We start from the raw sequence: 14138 nt of genomic DNA, 5'->3' as shown, positions 1-14138 counted from the left end.
AGGCTCCCCGCTGGAGCTGAGTGTGGGACTTGAACTCAAGATCTCCGAGATCAAGACCTGAGCAGAGATCAAGAGTCGGACACTTAACAGACTGAGCCCCTCAGGTGCCGCCCAAATCGGGTTTTTGTGTCCTCATCATGTCTTGTCCCAACCACAGCAATTCCTACAAACCACAGCCCAAGGCTTTGTGAGGGTCAGGAGCTCCTGGGACAGGAGAGGGGTGATGGATGGGAACAACTTGACTGCTTGGGACACGCACGTGGTTTAATGTCTTGTCCTGGTTCTACGTGTCACGCTGGTGCGGCTGTGAGTCCCAGCGTCCCTGATCACCGCTCCTAAGCTGCTCTAAGGATTTGCTACAACACGTCTCAGCCCTTGGGAAGAAAGGCTTTGGCTCCACACTCGTGGATACCAGCTGCTTCCTTGGTCCTGGCTCGGCTCCTGGCATCACGCGGCCTGTGAAAAAATGTCTCTGACACTTGACCTACTGCCCACCTCCTTTTCTAGAAAGGGTGCAGCAGAAGGGAGAGGGCTTAAACCTGCACTCAGTGTCTCCATTTCTCTTCCCCCTGCTTTTTGCATCGGGCCACACAGATTCACCTCTTCCTACTGGAGAGTGAGAATGGTTTATTAAAGCACCCATCGGTATGAGGTGCCCTGTTAGGCATGACACAGCAGGCTTAGCACGCACACCTCTACCTGCTAAGGACTCTCCATCAAATAAGTTGCTTAATCCTACCTGGTCAAGAGCTTAGAAAAGAAAAATATTTCAGACCAGCAGAGGGGGGTCTTGCCCTAACCTCACCCCATCTCACCTCCATTTCAGTCAGCATTCCCATGAGAATTGGCTGGTGCAGTTACAAAGGCTAATCAAAGATCTGCAGGGTGGACCAGCAGCCTGGGGACACAGGAAAACTGATGCTGCAGCACCAGTCTGAAAGCCACCACTGCAGACCCCCTCTTGTTCAGGGGAGGTCAGTCTTTTGTTCTAGTCTGGCCTTCAGCTGATTAGATGAGGCCCACCCACATTATGGTGGATAAAACCTGCTTTTACTCAAAGTAACTGATTTATTTTTATTTTCTTTCTTAGTTTTTTTTTTTCCAAATCCAGTATACTTAACATACAATGTATTATTGGTTTTGGGTGTACAATAGACTGATTCAGCAATTCTCCACGTTATTCAGTGTTCATCCTAAGTGTAGTCTTAATCCGCTTCACCTGTTTCACCACCCCCTCAACCCACCTCTCCTCTAGTAACCACCAGTTTGTTCTCTAGAGTGAAGAGTCTCTTTCTTGGTTTGTCTCTCTGTTTCTTTGCTTGTTCTGTTTCTAAAATTCCACGTACGAGTAAGATCATATTTCTCTGACTTATTGCACTTAGCATTATAATCTCTAGCTCTATCCATGTTATTGCAAATGGCACAATTTCATTCTTTTTTATGGCCGAATAATATTCTATAGATAATTCTACCTAATTAACTATTCTATAGATATTCTATCTATACACCACATCTTCTTTATCCATTCATCTGTCAGGATGGACCCTTGGGCTGCTTCCATATCTTGGCTATTGTAGATAATGCGGCCGTAAACATCGGGGTGCGTGTACATTTTCCAGTTAGTATTTTCATATTCTTTGGGTAAATAACCACTAGTGGAAATGCTGATCTTATGGTAGTTCTATTTTTAATTTTTTGAGGATTGTCCATACTGTTTTCCACAATGGCTATGCCAGTTTGCATTCCTACCAAAGGGGCACAAGGGTTTCCCTTTCTCTGCAACCTTGCCAATATCTGTGTTTCTTGAGTAGTTAATTTGAGCCATTCTGACAGGTGTGAGGTGGTACCTCCCTGTGGATTTGCATTTCCCTGACGGTAAGTGATATTAAGCATCTTTTCATGTGTCTGTTGGTCATCTGCATGTCCTCTTTAGGAAAAAAATGTCTGTTTAGGTCTTTTGCCCATTTTTAATTGGATTTTTGGGGGGTGTTGAGTTGTATAAGTTCTTTATATATTTTGGATACTAACCCTTTATCAGATATGTCATTTGCAATATCTTCTCTCATTCTATAGGTTTTCTTTTAGTTTTGTCAGTTATTTCCTTTTTGTGCAGAGGTTTTTCATTTTGATGAAGTCCCAGTAGATTATTTTTGCTTTTGCTTCCCTTGCCTCAGGAAACATATCTAGAAAAATGTTGCCACAGCCAATGTCAGAGAAGATTACGGCTTGTGTTCTCTTCCAGGATTTTCATGGTTTTAGGTCTCACATTTGTCTTTAAACTAATTTGAGTTTATTTTTTAAAAAGATTTTATTTTTATTTATTTGACAGAGAGAGAAATCACAAGTAGGCAGAGAGGTAGGCAAAGAGAGGTGGAAGCAGGCTCCCTGCTGTGCAGAGAGCCCGATGCAGGGCTCGATCCTAAGACCCTGGGATCATAACCTGAGCCGAAGGCCTCAGAGGCTTAACCCACTGAGCCACCCAGACACCCTGAGTTTTTTTTTAATATAGTATGAGAAACTGGTCCAGTTTTATTCTTTTGCATGTTGCTGTTCAGTTTTCCCAACACCATTTATTGAAGAGACTGTCTTTCCCCCCATGGATATTCTTGTCCCCTTTGTCAAAGTTTAATTCGCCATATCATCATCAGTTTATTTCTGGGACTATTCTGTTCCACTGATCTATGTGTCTGTTTTGGTGCCAGTACCACACTATTTTAATTACTACAGCTTTGTAATATAACTTGAAATCTGTAACTGTGATTCTTCCAGCTTTGGTTTTCTTTTTCAAGATTGCTTTCATTCTTTGGGGTCTTTTGTGCTTTCAGACATATTTTAGGATTGTTTGTTCTAGTTCTGTGAAAAATCCTGTTAGTATTTTGGTAGGGATTGCATTAAATGTGTAGATTGCTTTGGGTAGTAGAGATATTTTAACACTATTTCTCTTCCCAGTTCATCAGCACAGAATATCTTTCCATTTGTGTTATCTTCAATTCCTTTCATCTGTGTTTCACAGTTTTCAGAGTACAGCTCTTTCACCTCCTTGGTTAGGTTTATTCCTAGGTATTTTACTATCTTTGGTGCAACTGTAAATGGGATTATTTTCTTAATTTCTCTTTGTGATGCTTCATTATTTGTATAGAAATGCAACAGATTTCTGTATATCAATTTTGTATCCTATGACCTTACCCAAATTTCAGTTCTTTTTTTGGTGGAGACTTTAGGGTTTCCTATATATAGTATCATATCATCTGCAAATAGGGGAAGTTTTACCTCTTCCTTACCAATTTAGATGACTTTTATTCCTCTTGTCTGATTGCTGTGGCTAGGACTTCCAATACTATGTTGAATAAAAGTGGTGAGAGCAGACATCCTTGTCCTGTACCTGACGTTGGGAAAAAAGCTCTCAGTTTTTCCCCATTAAGGATGATGTTTGCTGTGGGTTTTTCATAGATGGCATTTATTATGTTGAGGTTATGTTCCCTCTAAACCTACTTTGTTGAAGGTTTTTATCATGAATTGCTGTTGCACTCTGTCAAATGCTTTTTTTGTGTCTATTGAAATGACCATATGGTTCTTATCCTTTCTTTTTTTTATATTAATTTTTTTATTTTTTTATAAACATATACTGTATTTTTAGCCCCAGGGGTACAGGTCTGTGAATCGCCAGGTTTACACACTTCACAGCACTCACCATAGCACATAACCTCCCCAATGTCCATAACCCCACCACCCTCTCCCGACCCCCCTCCCCCCAGCAACCCTCAGTTTGTTTTGTGAGATTAAGAGTCTCTGATGGTTTGTCTCCCTCCCGATCCCATCTTGTTTCATTTATTCTTTTCCTACCCCCCACACCCCTCACGTTGCATCTCACTTCCTCATATCAGGGAGATCATATGATAGTTGTCTTTCTCCGATTGACTTATTTCGCTAAGCATAATACCCTCTAGTTCCATCCACATCGTCGCAAATGGCAAGATTTCATTTCTTTTGATGGCTGCATAGTATTCCATTGTATATATATACCACCTCTTCTTTATCCATTCATCTGTTGATGGACATCTAGGTTCTTTCCATAGTTTGGCTATTGTGGACATTGCTGCTATAAACATTAGGGTGCATGTGCCCCTTTGGATCACTACATTTGTATCTTTAGGGTAAATACCCAGTAGTGCAATTGTTGGATCATAGGGTAGCTCTATTTTCAACTTTTTGAGGAACCTCCATGCTGTTTCCCAGAGCGGTTGCACCAGCTTACATTCCCACCAACAGTGTAGGAGGGTTCCCCTCTCTCCACAACCTCGCCAGCATCTGTCATTTCCTGACTCGTTAATTTTAGCCATTCTGACTGGTGTGAGGTGGTATCTCATTGTGGTTTTGATTTGTATTTCCCTGATGCTGAGTGATGTGGAGCACTTTCTCATGTGTCTGTTGGCCATCTGGATGTCTTCTTTGCAGAAATGTCTGTTCATGTCCTCTGCCCATTTCTTGATTGGATTATTTGTTCTTTGGGTGTTGAGTTTGCTCTTTATAGATTTTGGATACTAGCCCTTTATCTGATATGTCTTTGGGTGTTGAGTTTGCTCTTTATAGATTTTGGATACTAGCCCTTTATCTGATATGTCATTTGCAAATATCTTCTCCCGTTCTGTCAGTTGTCTTTTGGTTTTGTTAACTGTTTCCTTTGCTGTGCAAAAGCTTTTGATCTTGATGAAATCCCAATAGTTCATTTTTGCCCTTGCTTCCCCTGCCTTTGGTGATGTTCCTAGGAAAAAGTTGCTGCGGCTGAGGTAGAAGAGGTTGCTGCCTGTGTTCTCCTCAAGGATTTTGATGGATTCCTTTCTCACATTGAGGTCCTTCATCCATTTTGAGTCTATTTTCGTGTGTGGTATAAGGAAATTGTCCAATTTCATTTTTCTGCATGTGGCTGTCCAATTTTCCCAACACCATTTGTTGAAGAGGCTGTCTTTTTCTTTTTTTTTAAATATTTTATTTATTTATTTGACACACAGAGATCACAAGTAGGCAGAGAGGCAGGCAGAGAGAGAGGGGGGAAGCAGGCTCCCCGCTGAGCAGAGAGCCTGATGCGGGACTCGATCCCAGGACCCTGACATCATGACCTGAGCCAAAGACAGAGGCTTAACCCACTGAGCCACCCAGGCGCCCAGAGGCTGTCTTTTTTCCATTGGACATTCTTTCCTGCTTTGTCAAAGATTAGTTGACCATAGAGCTGAGGGTCTATTTCTGGGCTCTCTATTCTGTTCCATTGATCTATGTGTCTGTTTTTGTGCCAGTACCATACTGTCTTGATGATGACAGCTTTCTAATACAACTTGAAGTCCGGAACTGTGATGCCACCAACTTTGGCTTTCTTTTTTCAATGTTCCTTTGGCTATTCGAGGTCTTTTCTGGTTCCATATAAATTTTAGGATTAACTGTTCCATTTCTTTGAAAAAAATGGATGGGCTTTTGATAGGGATTGCATTAAATGTGTAGATTGCTTTACGTAGCATAGACATTTTCGCAATATTTGTTCTTCCAATCCAGGAGCATGGTCTTATCCTTTCTCTTACTAATGGGATGTATCACATTACTTGACTTGTGAATGTTGAACCACCCTCGAATGTGGGAATAAATCCCCCTTGATCATGGTAAATGATTTTTTAACATATTGTTGGATTTGGTTTGCTAATATTTTGTTGAGGATTTCTGCACCTGTGTTCATCAGGGATATTGACCTGTAGTTCTCTCTCTCTCTCTCTCTTTTTTTTTTTTTTTTTTTTTTGTGGTGTCTTTATCTTTTTGGTGTCAGAGTAATGCTGGCCTCATAGAATGAATTTGGAAAATTTCCTTCTTCTTCTATTTTTTTTTTAAATTAGTTTGAGAAGAATAGGTACTAACTCTTCTTTAAATGTTTGGTAGAATTCACCTGGGAAGTCCTCCGGTCCTGGTCTTTTTGTTTTGGGGGTTTTTTGATTAATGATTCAATCTCATTGCTGGTAACTAAGCTGTTTAAATGTTCAATTTCTTCCTGATTCAGTTTTGGGAGATTATATGTTTCTAGGAATATATCCATTTCTTCTAGGATATCCAATTTTTTGGCATAAAATTTTTCATAATGTCCTCTTTAACCTTTTGTACTTCTATGGTTTCAGTTATTTTTCCTTTTTCATTTCTTATTAATTTATTTGAGCCCTTATTTTGTGAGTCTGCCTTTATTGATTTTGTTGATCTTCTCAAAGAAACAGCTTCTGGTTTTATTGATCTGTTCTGGTTGTGTGTGTGTGTGTGTGTGTGTGTGTGTGTGTGTGTGTGGTTTTTTTTGTTTTTTGTGTTTTTTTTAGTTTCTTTTTTGTTTATTTCTGATCAAATCTTTGTTATTTCCTTCCTTCTACTGGTTTGGGGTTTTGTTTGTTCTTCTTTTTCTTTTTAAGTATAAGATTAGGTTGTTTATTTGAGATTTTTCCTGCTCTCTGACCTGTGCTTATATTGCTATAAACTTCCCTCCTCCGACCACTTTTGTTGCATCCCAAAGATTCTGGACCATTGTGTTTTCCTTTTTCATTTGTCTCCATGTATTTTTAAATTTCCTCTTTGATTTCTTGGTTGACCAATTCACTGTTTAGTAGCAAGTTACTTAACCTCCAAGTCTTTGGGTTCTTTTCATAATTCTTTCTGTGGTTGATTTCTAGTTTCATAGAGTTGTGATCAGAAAAGATGCATGGTATGACTTCAATATTTTTTAATTTGTTGAGACCTATTTTGTGGTTTAATATGTGATCTATTCTGGAGAATGTTCCATGCGCACTTGAAAACAATGTGTATCCTGCTATTTTAGGATGGAATGTTCTGAATATATCTGTTAAATCCATCTGTCCAATGAGTCATTCAAAGCCACTGTTCCCTGTTGATTTTCTGTTTAGAGATGATTTATCTATTGACATAAGTGTGGTGTTAAAATCCCCTACTGTTATTGTGTTCTTATTGATTGCTTCCTTTATGTTTGTTATGACCTGCTTTGTGTATCTGGGTGCTCTGATGTTGGGTGTATAAATATTTACAATTGTTATGTCTTCTTGTTGGATTGTTCCCTTTATGATTATATAATATTATTCTTCATCTCTTGTTAGTCTTGGATTTAAAGTCTATTTTGTCTGATATAAGTATAGCTACCCTTTCTTTTCACTTCCATTTTCATGATAAGTGCATCCCTTCACTTTCAATCTGCTCATCTTTAAATATGAAATGAGCCTCTTGTAGGCAGCATATAGATAGGTCTTATTTTTTCTATTCATTCTGACACCCTATGTCTTTTGATTGGAACGTTTAGTCATTTACATTCAAAGTAATTATTGATAGGTATGTACATGTTGCCATTTTGCTACTTGCTTTATTAGTTGTTTTTGTAGTTCTTCTCTGTTCCCTTCTTCTATTGCTCTCTTTCACGGTTTGCTGGATTTCTTTAGTCATATATTTGGACTCCTTTCTCTTTATTTTTTGCACATCTATTACCAGTTTTGATTTGTGGATACTGTTAGGTAACATTTTATGCATATAGCAGTCTATATATTAAGTTGGTGGGCGCTAATATTTGAACTCATTCCTTACCCCCCCAATCTTAGATATATTGTGTCAGACGTTACATCCTTTTATTTTGTGAATCCCTTGACTGATTTTTATACTTATTTTTGTTGCCTTATGCTTCCTACTGCTCTTCTGCTTATGGTCTTTCCTATCTACTCAAAAAGTCCCCTTTAATATTTCCTGTAGGGCTGATTTAATGGTTATGAATTCCTTTAACTTTTGTTTGGGAAATTCTTTATCTCTCCTCCTATTTTGAATGAGAGCCTTGCTGGACAGAATATTCTTGCCTGCATGTTACTCCTTTCAGCACTTTGAATGTAGTATTCTACTCCTTTCTGGCCTGCAAAGTTTCTGCTGAGGAATCAGCTGAGAGCTTTAGGGGGTTTCCCTTGTATGTAACTGCTTTCTTCTCTCTTCACACTTTAGAATTCTCTCTTAATCACTGCATTTTCCCATTTTAATTACTATGTATCTTGATGGTGACCTCCTTGGATTGGTTTTGGTGGGAGCTCTCTGAACCTCCTGGATCTGGATTTCTCTTTCTTTCCCCAGATTTGGTAAGTTTTCAGCTATTATTTCTTCAAATAAATTTTCTGCCCCCTTTTCTTTCTCTTCTCCTTCTGGGATCCCTATAATGTGACTGTTATTATGCTTGATGGTGTTGCTGAGTTCCCTGGCTGTATTCTCATTTTGCATAATTTTTTTTCTCTCACTGCTCAGCTTGATTACTTTCTAGTACTCTGTCTTCCAGGTGGCTGATCCATTCTTCTACTTCTTGTCTATTATTTATTTCAGGTCGTGTATTTTTTATTTCATTTATTGAGTTCACCATCTATGACTGATTATGTTTCTTATCTCTTTTTTGGTGTCTCACTGAGGTCCTCCACTCTTAAATCTAGTGTGTATCTTTATGACCTTTACTTTCAATTCTTTATCAGACATATTCTTATCTCCATTTTGCTTAGGTCTCTTGCTGTGATTTTGTTCTGTTCTTTCATTTGGGACACATTCCTCTGTCCCCTCACTCTGTCTATTGCTGTTAGGAAAGTCAGCCATGTCTCATGCACTTGGAAGTAGCGGCTTTATGAAGAAGAGGTCCCGTAGTGCAGTGTTCCCTTTCCCCTGAACTTGGCACTTCAGGGCATCTCCCCTGTATGTTGTATGCACCTTCCTATAGTGGCAGAGCTGTGTTTGCCTTCAGTCCTGCCTGTGATGGCTCTCTGCCTGTTGTGGACAGAATCTGGTCCCTCTGGTGTTAGTGGGCCAGTCCGGGGCTGCCCTGGGCTTGAGTTGAGTCAGACCAGGTGTTTACCAGAGATGAAGTAGCCCCAAACCGCAGTCACTTTCCCTGTGTTGTCCCCTGAGCTTTGGGTGGTGGGTGGGGCCTGCAGTCAGACCAGCTGCCCACCCACAGCCCACTGCTGGGGTCACAGTCAGACTGGCCTATGGTTCTCCTCCCCTCTCCCTTTGGCAGAACTCACTCTGGAGTGGGGCTGGCCCCTGTCTGGGCTGCTTGCACACTCACCCCGGAGTGGGGCTGGCCCCATCTGGGCTGCTTGCACACTCATCTTTGGAGTGGGGCTGGCCCCTGTCTGGGCTGCTTGTACACTCACGCTGGAGTGCAGTTGGTCCTCATCTGGGGTGCTTGCACACTCACTCCGGAGTGGTGCTGGCCCCAATCTGGGCTGCACTCACACTGCCAGGTTTATGATACTGCTTTGGATGGATTCTACAGGGGTGTATTAGAGGGGGAGGTGTTCGGGAGAATGCAGGGGCAGAGCACAAAATGCCAGCAATATGTTGTGGGAAGGGACCGACCTGCAGCCATCCAGGGTAGAAGGGGCAGGTCTGAAGCTGAGGACAGGTGTGGAGGCAGCTGTTAGCAAGCTAGGTGGACAGTGTTGGTGCTGCCGTGGTTCCCATAGGTGTCCTGTATCTAGGCCGAGGGTGGAGGAGGGAAACAGCTCCTGCCAGCCCTTTTGCTCTTAGAGAAGTCTCACAGAGACCCCTGCCCCTCCAGCGTGCATCCTTATATTAGCAGATAAGCCTCCCTCCTCGTGTACCCCAGATGTTTTTCAAACTGCTGCTTCTGTGCTGTATCTCGGAGGGGCTGCTGGTTGTTCCGTCTCTTTAAGGACAGGGATTCAGCTTCCTCCCACCCTCCCAGCTCTCCCAGAGCTTGCTCACTGACTTAAAGTTCCAAGTGTTAAGTCCCACTGATTGTAAGAACTGGTGAAGTTGGGCCCCTCTGGGTTTCAAAGCCAAATACTATGGGGATTTGTCTTCCTGGTGTGGGCCCCCCCCCCATGCCTGGCCGGAGTCTGCTCCTCTTCCCTGCCTGCGCCTGTGGGGCCCTCCCTCCTGCGGACAGGCTCAGGTTGGTTCCCAGCTGTCTCTGCCCGTCCTACCCTCTTTGATGTGGACTCTTGTCTACCTTCAGCTGTGGAGAGGCTGTTCTGCCTTTTCAGGTCATTTTCTGGGTCATTTAGGCTGACGTGGGACAAGGTAAGCCCAGGATCTTCCTACTCCACCATCTTCCCTGGGGGTCCCTCAGAGTCACTGGCTGATTTGTTCATCTCATCCAGGAACACCGTCTCAGGAACATGCAGACTAACACTGACCACATAACCGGGCACCATGGCCCCTCAAGCTGATGCAAAATTAAGCACCCAAACCCCCAGTAGCTGGGACTGCTGCAGGCTCTGGGGTGTGTTGGGACCTCGCCAGCAGGTGCAGCTGGAGCAGCAGGACAGAATTATGCCCCCAGCAGGTGCTTTTCCCATGGGAGAAACCATTGTGAATCTTGGCATCTGTCAACGAGCTCATTTTAGGAAGGAGGCTACTAAAATAACTTAGAAAAAGTGTGTGATCCAGGCTGCTCCATTTAGGGACAAAGACCCTAAGGACCAGAGAAGAAAAAGGACTTTCAGGACACCCTGCCCCCAACAGCACACATGGCGGTTGGGGGGGGTGGGTACAACTGTCCCAGGAGCAGTAGCAGCTCTCCTTACAAATGGGGACTCCCTGAGCTGTGGGCTGCCAGGAAAAGGCCCCACAGAAGGATGCCCAGGCCAGGAGTTCTCCAAGCAGGGCCCAGGGTAGGATGGATGATCTTACAGCAAGTGCATGTCACCAGCCCACTTCACAGCCCTCACCACCGCTGTGCTCACAGATGGCACAGAGCCTGCGCTTGCCAAAAGGGCATCAAGTGCAAGTCATGGACTTGAGTTTGGGTCCTGGCTTTCCTCTTGACCATGTGATGTTGGACAATCTCTTTGCGCCACCCCCCCCCAGTGCCTCATTTTCCTGATGTGCAAAATTAGCCCCCTGGGTTAGATCAGCATTTCTGAACACAGGAGAGGAATTGTACGCATTTCAGATTGACTCCAGGGGAGTTGTCAAAGCACAAGGGGGCAGAGGCCATGTGCAGGATCTGCTCAACCCAAACCAGAGGGGAGCACTGCTGGGGCTCACTGAGAGGGACCCCTCCATCCAGCTCTACAAGCGTCCTGGAGAATGCTACCCCATCAGGCCACCTGCAGCATCCCTCAGACAAGCAAAGCCCAACCTAAGAGCCTCTTTGGGAACTGCAGACCCAAGCCACAGGTTCCTATTTGACCTCTGACCCTTACCTCCAGATACTGTTTATGGAGATGCCACTTTAAGTATATGCAAATACAAACATCTTCAACATAGTAGCCTCCATCTCTAGACCCGAATTCAGAAACACAGCTTTGACCTGAAAAGTTAGTCCTAGCCCAGGCCACGTATGCGAAGAACACGAAGGACACGTGTAAAGAGTCCCGCTGCCGTCTCTAGGACACCGTGCACTAGGAGAGGAGAGGCTTCTGTTCACTGCTGCTGTGCGATGGAAAACACAGAAGCTGCCCTCTGCCCCCATTCCTGGCACAGAGCTCCTAAAATCCTTCTTCTCCCCCCAGGGATAAGGGCATTAGGAGCATCTTTCGTTCTAAGGAGGCAAATCTCCTGGATGGCGTCTGGGTGCCAGGAAGCCCGAACCATGATTGGAAGCTTGGGATTTTCAAACTCACCTCCCCACCACCCTCTGGAAAGGGGAGAGGGTGGAGGAGGTGAAGTGAGAGTTGGTCACGCCTATGTGAAGAAGCCTCCATAGAATCCCAATAGCTCGGGGTTCAGAGAAGCTTCTGGGTTGGCAAGCACATCCACACTGAGAGGGTGATATGCACCCCAGCATCACAAGGGCAGACGCTCCTGCATTCGGCACACCCCAGGCCTCATGCTTCGGATCTCTTCATCTGGCTGTTCATCTGTATCCTTTACCAAATCCTGTAATAAACTTATGAGTGGGTTTCCCTGAGTTCTATGAGCTGTTGTAGCAAATTAGTCAAACCCAAAGAGGGGTCTCGGGAACTTCTGATTGGTAACCACATCAGGCAGAAGTTGTGGGTCACCTGGAGACCTACTTGATACCTGCTGTTGGCACCTGAATTGGGGGACGGTCTCGAAGGACCAAGCCCCTCCCCTGCGGGGTCTGTGCTGTCTCCGGGTAGACAGTAGCAGAACGGAGTAAAATTGTAGCACGTGCAGCTGCACGGGAGAACCATGGTGTGGGAGAACCTCGGTGTGCAAAAACCTCCACCCATCAGGTGACCAGAGTGAGGTGTTGCGTGTGAGCAGGAGGGGAGACGCCACAGGGGGGATGAAACCACGTCTTTCTTTTATGGCTGCCTCCCCGACACCTGGATTGGGGCCAGGCACACTGAATTTGCTCAGTAAGTATCTACTGAGAAAGTGAATGAATGAATGAGTTTGCCCGTCTTTGTATCCCCGGCCTAGCATTTGTGACAGCTGGTAAATCAGTGCATGAACAAATGTGAAGGATTTCTACACTTCTCCAACCACTTTCACAAATACTTCATTAGCTCATCGCAGCCATCTAGCCAGCTCTCCCTGCAGACAAAGCAGGGGACGTCCTGCTACCCCACACTGTCTTCCCAGGGTGGATGTGTGCGCTTAAGGACAAATTTTCTCTGCATCCATGTTGGAGCCCTGGGGAATCCAGGGTCCGGGAGGGCAGTCCCCCGAGGCAGGTCGTGGATTTGGGGCTTCCATCCACACTCACAAATTAACTAGTGATTTACCCACATTTGGGAGTGTGTAAGGATACTACTCCACCTTATAAAAAAATTATTTGGGGTGGTTTATCAGAACTATATAAAATGGTGGAAAAACTAATGAAAATAAAAATTAGGGCCAGAAAATAATTTGAACCTGAATGAAATTTTTAAAAGTTGTGAAGGGGAAATACACACACACCTGAAGACCCCAGGACTCCAAAGAGCCAACAATTAGGATCCCCATGTCCCCGTAGCGAAAGCGGGAAGAGAAACCCGGGGCACAGCTCTCAACATCATAAAAAAAAGAGTGCGCACTCATCCAAGGAAACAAATTGCCCCTCAACACACACACCTGAAATTGCTCACTGCACAGATCTTAACCCAGCAGAGGACACAGCACGGAACAAGGAGTTGGACTTTTTACCGTAGCCTCCCTCAACAGTGGCTGAGAAACAGCACGGATGTGTGGCCCAGAAGAAAGCTGATGGGGCAGGCAGGGTCTATGCACTTCCCTAATCTCCCACTACCCTACCTTCCCCCCAGGGGCCGCAGCAGTCGGAGCACAGGCAAGAGGAGGCCGGGGTCCCCAGCAAAGACCAGACTGCTCTCTCCAGCCTGGATGTCCGTTTTCCTTCCACCCGAGGGTGAGTCTCCATTTATCCCTCCAGATACCTCTCCGCCCTTCTCCCTCCTGCTCTCCGAAGAGTGCACCACCTGGCCCTCCTCGCCTGCTGGCTGTTCATCACTTTAGGCCAATAGGAGGTACCCGAGGGAGACCACAGGATCCTAGGGGGTACCTATTCCCTGTTCCCTTCCTGCCAGACGGTGGTGGCTCAGAGTCTGTGTTCCTCCTGTCAAGGACACCCCCGCCCCCATGGGAACTGCCCCCTCCCCTCTTCCCTTCAGACCTGGAGTGGGAGCCGCCTACCCCTTGGCCACACCTCCCTAAATGACCTTGGGAGCAAGCCAGTTGCCTTTCCTAACAACCGAATAAATACACTCTGGATACATCCCAGCACGTGAGCCGATGACTGGTCCCTGCCTCAACATCCCAGCCGCAGGGCACAGAATTACTTCACCCGGGGAAATTTCCAAAGCAACTGGCTGCTCTCGCCGCTCAGCAGAGAATTTTGTTTGTTTCAACCCCAATCACGTGGCTGTGGAATATTCAGTTTTAAACAGCACAGCCTCCCCATGAATTCTCCAGGCTGAATTATTTATACGGCGTGTCCCTAAATAACTGAGGCCAGTGACCTGCTCTGGGTGGTTACTGGTTATACACGATGAAACTTTGCAAGATGCCTGACGATTCTGGTTTTATTTTTTTAAAGATTTTATTTAGGGGCACCTGGGTGGCTCAGTCATTAAGCATCTGCCTTCAGCTCAGGTCATGATCCCGGGGTCCTGGGATCGAGCCCCATATCTGCTTCTCCCTCTCCCACTTCCCCTGCGCGTGTT

The 14138-nt window shown here is 44.7% G+C and overlaps 1 protein-coding gene across 3 annotated transcripts in view; it reads right to left on the bottom strand.

The window, feature by feature from the left end:
* The window catches only part of CNIH3 (cornichon family AMPA receptor auxiliary protein 3), a gene marked incomplete at both ends in the record, with an annotated part of 90222 nt that overhangs the window by 49629 nt on the left and 26455 nt on the right, over positions 1 to 14138 (bottom strand). The gene's annotated exons all lie outside the window — the stretch shown is intronic.

This window comes from Martes martes (assembly GCF_963455335.1).
Source record: "Martes martes genome assembly, chromosome: 15".
Lineage (NCBI taxonomy): Eukaryota > Metazoa > Chordata > Mammalia > Carnivora > Mustelidae > Martes > Martes martes.
This window is presented reverse-complemented; position numbering and strand designations above follow the sequence as displayed.